The sequence below is a fragment of the Cebus imitator genome, unplaced genomic scaffold (assembly GCF_001604975.1).
Source record: "Cebus imitator isolate Cc_AM_T3 unplaced genomic scaffold, Cebus_imitator-1.0 Scaffold463, whole genome shotgun sequence".
NCBI lineage: Eukaryota > Metazoa > Chordata > Mammalia > Primates > Cebidae > Cebus > Cebus imitator.
The window spans coordinates 305,921-312,301 of record NW_016107778.1 but is presented as its reverse complement, the minus strand read 5'-3'; the positions used below and the strand labels follow the sequence as shown (position 1 = coordinate 312,301).

The 6,381-nt window shown below is 36.3% G+C and overlaps 1 protein-coding gene and 1 pseudogene across 3 annotated transcripts in view; one reads left to right on the top strand and one right to left on the bottom strand.

The window, feature by feature from the left end:
* Positions 1-6,381, top strand: part of ZC3H12B (zinc finger CCCH-type containing 12B) — a 500,390-nt gene that overhangs the window by 468,994 nt on the left and 25,015 nt on the right. The gene's annotated exons all lie outside the window — the stretch shown is intronic.
* On the bottom strand, positions 4,331-5,035 carry LOC119468641 (annotated as a pseudogene).

Sequence of the window (6,381 nt, the reverse complement as noted above, 5' to 3'; positions counted from 1 at the left end):
AAAAAAAAAAAAAAGAATAGTTACTCCTGCTTGCTTTTAGTTTTTATTTGCATGGAATATCTTATTCTACCCATTTATCTTGAGCCAAAAGAATCCTTACCTCTATGTTTTATGCTCTCAAATGGTTCTATCCTGGTGCATATCAATTTTTTGTTTCAAGTTTTAGAACTCCTTTAGCATTTCTTGTAAGGTCGGTCTGATAGTGAAAAGCTCCCTCAGCATTTGCTTGTCTGAAGACTTTATTTCTCCTTCATTTATGAAAGTTAATTTTGCTGCATACAAAATCTTCAACTGACAGTTACTCTGTTTTAAGAGGCTAAAGACAGGACTCCAGTTCTTTCTGGCATGTAAGGTTTCTGCTTAGTATATGTGTTATCCAGAGACGTGTCTATTTAGGTTTTTTATCCATTTTTAAATTGCGTTATTTTCATTGTTATTGAGTTGCAAGTGTTCTCAATATATTTTGGATGTTAATCTCTTATTAGATACATGATTTGCAAATATTTTCTCCTTTCCTATAGGTTGCTTTTTCACTCATTGACTGTACCCTGTACTGTACAGAGGTTTTTGTTTTCTTTTTTTTAGTTTGTCGTAATCCCAGTTGTCTACTTTTGCTTTTGTTGCCTGTGCCTCTGGGATCATATCCAAAAAATCATTGCCCAGACCAACTCAAGATGTTTTACCTATGTTTTCTTCTAGTAATTCAACAGTTTTGTATCTTATGTTTAAGTCTTTAATCCAATTTGCATTGTTTTTATATAGTATGAGATCATAGTTCAACTTCATTCTTCTACATGTGGATATTCAGTTTTCCCATCACTGTTTATTGAAGAGACTGTTATTCCCCATTGTTCATTCTTGGCATTTTTGTAGAAAATCAATTGACTGTAATGATGTGGATTTATTTCTCTGTTTTCAATTCTGTTTTTTTGGCCTGTGTTTGTTTTTATGCTTTTACCATACTGTTTTGATTACCTAAGCTTTGAGATATATATATACATATATATATATATATATATATATGTATATATATATATAATTTTTTTTTTTTTGAGATGGCGTTTACTCTTGTTGCCCAGGCTGGAGTGCAATGGCACGATTTCAACTCACTGCAACCTCTGCCTCCGGGTTCAAGCAATGCTCCTGCCTCAGCCTCCCAAGTAGATGGGATTACAGGCACATGCCACCACACCCAGGGAATTTTTTTGTATTTTTAGTAGAGATGGGGAGGCTGTTGGCCTCCATATTGGCCAGGCTGGTCTCGAATTCCTGACCTCAGGTGATCCACCCACCTCAGCCTCCCAAAGTGCTGGAATTGCAGGCATGAGCCACTGGACCCAGCCTGTAATATATTTTTAAATCAAGGTGTGTGATACCTTCATCATTATTCCTCTTGCCCTAAATTTCTTTGTCTATCAGGGTATTTTAAGGTTTCATATGAATTATAGAGTGTTTTCCTTTTCTGTAAAGAATATCATTGGATTTTGGTAGAGATTACATTTACTTTATAGCTCACTTTGGGTAGTATGGACATTTTAACAATATTAATTTTCTCAATGAAAAAATATGGGCTTTCTTTTCATTTATCTGTGTCTTATTTAATTTCCTTCACCAATGTTTTATTATTTACAGTGTATAAGTCTTTCACCTACAGAGATTATTTAACATCTTCCTTTGTGATTGGGGTGCCTCTTATTTCTTTCTGTTGCCTAATTGTTCTGGCTAGGATTTCAAGTACCATGTTGAGTAAGAGTGGTGATGATTGTCATCCTTTCCTTTCATCCTTTTCTTATTTCCCATAGAATATATATTTCTATATATCCCATATATATATATATATATATATATATATATATATATGGGATATATAATTTTTTTACTGTGTTGAGGTAAGTTTCTTCTATATTTGTTTTGTTTAAAGGTTTAACTTGTTAACATATAATTTTTGATAATAGTCTATTATGTTCCTTTGTATTTCTGTGTTATCAATTATAATGTATCCTGTTTCATTTTTTATTCTATTTATTTGAGTCCTTTACATTTTTTTCTTAGTCTAGCTAAAGGTTTGTCAATTTTATGTTTTCCTAAAAACCATCTTAGATTTGTTGCTTTTAATTGCTTTTAAATATTTTCTATTTGGTTAATTTATATTCTAATTTTTATGATTTCTTTAATTCTGTTAACTCTGAGCTTGGTTTGTTTTTCTAATTCCTTGAAGTGTAAAATTAAGTTGTTTGAGATTTTTTCTCGTTATAATTTAGGCATTTATCAGTATAAAATTCCCTTTTAGTATTGCTTTTGATGCATTCCATAGGTTTTAGTATGCTGTGTTTTCATTTTGATTTGCTTGAGATACATTTTTAATTTCCCTTTGATTTTTTTAACCCAATGGTTGTTCAACAGTACGTTGTTTAGCTTCCACATATTTGTGATTTTTTTTGTTGTTTTGTTTTCTGGCTGTTATTGCTTTCTAGATTTTTTTTTCATTATGATTGGAAAATATACCTGGAATGACGTTGATCTTATTAAATTTGTTAAGGCTTGTTTTGTGACCTAACATGTGATCTGTTTGGAGAATGTTCCCTGTGTACTTGAGAAAAATGTGTATTCTTCTGCTGTTGGGTGGAAAGTCCCATATATGTCTATTAGTTTCAATTGTTTTGTAACGTTCTTCAAGCCAGATGTTTCCTCATTTATTTTCTGTCTGGATGCTGTATCTGATATTTTGAATGGGGTACTAAAGTCCTCTACCATTGTAGCAAGAGCGGCGGGGAACAAACCTCTCAAACACCAGACTGAGGAAGGACATGGATTTTTTTTTGGCCTGGAGCTGTCGGGGGCTACAGTCTCATTCGCCTAGCTCCCCAAGCTGCAGCTTCTCTCCCCTTTTATAGGCTTACAATGCTAAAGGGGAAACTGACATGGAACTATGTCATCGTCCATTTGCTGGATGTTCAGCCCACAATCTTTTGGCTTCACTGATTTGCTAATTCATATGCGTCGTGAGCAGGGACCAGCAGGAGACGGGGGTCTCCTTATAGAGACAGGACAAAAGCAACAAGCTGTTTCTTGGCAGAGGTGTTTCCAGCAGGGAGCCTGGTCCATGGAGTTGAACCAGTGCCGGGCTCCAGCCAGCAGAGAGAACATGCATTTGCAGCTCTTTGAAGGTTAACAGATAGCAGAGACACTGGGAACTAAAGACGGTGTCATTTTCCCAGCTCTTTGGCATTTTATTTCATTTTTTCTTCTTCTTCACCCTCCTTCCCATCTGGAAGTGGGGAGGGAGGAGGTGAAATTGAAGTAGGCAAGGGGGTCTCCCCTCTCATCCCTCACTTTGAGAATCTCACCTTTTTTTTTTTAGTGAGAATTCTCACTCTTACCTCCAGCCTCACTGTTGGGGTTTTCTGGTGAGACAGATTAGTAGTAGCGCAGATAAATGAGAGATGTAAAAATACCGGTCTAACAATTTTTCACTATTATTGTATTGTCAATTTCTGTCTTCAGATCTGTTATTTGCTTTATATATTTAGATTCTCAGATGTTGGGTGTGTATATATTTATAATTGTTTTATCTTCCTGCATAATTGACCCTTTTATCATTACATAGCTAGCCTTCTTTGTCTCTAGAGTTTTATACATAAAATGTATTTTGTCTGATATAAGTATAGCCACTCCTGCTTTCTTTTGGTGACCATTTGCATGAAATATTTATTCCACCCCTTCACTTTCAGCTTATTTGTGCCCTTAAATCTAAAGTGACTGTCTTGTTGACAGCATATTACTAGATCCTGTTTTTTAAAATCTATTCATTAGCAAGCAATGGTTTTCTATAATAAAGAAGAAAAATCTATTCAGCCATTCTCTGCCTTTTCTTAGTGAGTGTGTGTGTGTGTGTAGGTGGTGTGTGTGTGTGTTGGTACACTTGATGATATATCACAGGTCTCTTAGGCTCTGATCATTTTTCTTTATTTTCTCTTTCTGCCCTTCAGACTAGGTAATCTCAGTTAACCTATCAACATCGAGTTTGGTGCTTTTTTCTATAGCCTGCTGAAATCTGCTGTTGAGTTCTCCAGTAGATTTTTTATTTCAGTTATTATCCATTTCAACTTCAGAATTTCCATTAATATCCTCTGTGGGATAAGACATCTTATGTTCCTTTTGTTCTTTGACATATTTTCTTTTTTTTTTTTCCATTTTAATGTTTACAACTTAATAAATCTCTTGATGATTGCAGACACGTATGGCTGATTGGTAGTATTCAGAAACATTACAGTAATGGCAGTTTTTTTAACTGGTGTGTAGTCCTCAGTAATCATATATGAAATTGCTTTCAAACCAGTAAGACTGCATTTATGCATCCATCATTTTCAGGACTGTTGGTAACCTGGGCATATTTCCCCAAATAACTTTGCCTCCTTGTGTCACAAGGCCCAATTCACTCACATTTACCTCAGTGACAGTACCTTTGGTAATAACACCCAAAGTTGTATACAGTGGAGATGAGGAATTCTTCTTTACACCAAGTATTGGTAGACAAAAGGTGGCTTTCAGTTCAGAATGTGTCACATGGCCTTTCTTGAACCGCAAGCCCATTGGCCTGACGAATCTTTCATATTTATGTGGTTTTCCTGTAAAGCCATCTCCAATAAAGCAGGCTTTGGGCATGTACTTTAGGCAGAGGGACTTCCCATTTTCCCATCTTCTCTTGTCATTTCTGTTTAATCATATTGGAAAGTGCTTTAGCTAGAGATCGTCCCTCTTTATCCAGCAGATAGGCAGGTACTGCTGCCTCTGGAGTCTTTTCATCATTCTTTTGTTTGGTGTTTCTCTTTTCATGCATCTTGATAGTCTTTTTCATTTTCATTTTCTCAGCAGGGCGCTGTTTATGGTAAAGCTTAGCCTTCAGACCAATCATTTTCTTTGTCTTTTAATGTTCATGAGCCTCTCGAATTTACTTCTTTCTCTTTTTCTCATGGTAATCCAAACAGTATCCGTAGTGTTTACGGTGTAATTCAATGTATTCATTCTGTGGCATGGTGATGGCTGCAGAGCTGCCAGGAGCAGCCCCTGGGGTGAAAAACGCCCTCGGTTTTCAGGTCTCAGAGACCCATGAGTGACTCTGCGCAGAACGCGACAGGAAAGGCTATTCCTTGACATATTTTCTTGTACTCTGTAAGCATAAATCTTTGTCAAATAAGCCTGCCATCTGGGCTTGCACAGGGACAGTATTTTTAAATATTTTTTAAAGAAATGGGGTCTGACTTTATTGCCCAGGCTAGATTTGAACTCCTCGACTCAAGCGATACTTTCACCTTAGCCTCTCAAGTAGCTAGACTTGAGGGACTCATGCCACTATGCCCAACTCAGGATAGTTTTTGTTGACTTTTTCTTTCCCTGTATATAGGCCATATTTTCAGTTTCTTTTCATGCCTCATAATTTTTTGTTGAAGACTGAACATTTTAAATAATATAATTGGCAACCTTGGAAATCAGATTCTCTCTTCTTCCTAAGGTTTGTTGTTGTAATTGTTGTTGAGTGACTTGTGAAATAATTCTTTAAAGTCTGTATTATTTATTGTGTATGGCCACTGTCATCTCTTCTTGGAATCGCTTTATTGTCAGCTATTGGCTCAAAAAAAAATCTCTTAAATGCCTTGAACCATTAAGTCTTCCTCCCAAGAGGCTTTGCATCCATATTGGGGCACAATCTCAACACCTAGAAAGCATTTGACATCTTTCCTTTAGCCTTCATTTCCTGATTACATAGAACCATAATGTCAAGCAAAGGTGAGGGATAAGGAACTTTTCAGGTCTTCCATGAACACATGCACAACCCTACACAAGCATGTATCCTTCTAGATCCCCAGGAATATGTGGAAGCTTTTCAAAGCCCCTTCCGGACGTCTGATTCACAGCTTTTCCTTTAAATTTTTTTGGTCAGCTTCATGTTTGCTCTAACTGTTATTACCCCCTCAGGCAGCTGTAATCTTTTTTTTTTTTTAAGTGTCTCTAATTGTTTTCAACAAATATCCCTGAGGAAAAAGCTGTTTGTTGTTAGTGAGCTCTGAGTCACATCAAATAAACACAAGCCCTTGAAAAAGCCAGGTTTTTCAATGAACTTTCAGACAAGCCAGATAATAATAATTCTATCGAGATGGGACTTTGGAGAAGTTCTAAATTTGTTCAGTTTCCTTTGTTAGCTTTTAAGCTGCTAATTCTCATGGCTACTGTGATTGTGAGGCTGTTGGCTTTCAAGGCCACCATGGCTCTGGGAAGAGGAGATAGGACTAGAGCACGTTCAAATGCCAGTTTTTCCTGTTCTTCCCAAGGTTCAGCCAGGCTTTTTCATTTTTGTTTCGTTGTTGTTTAAATAAACACTAT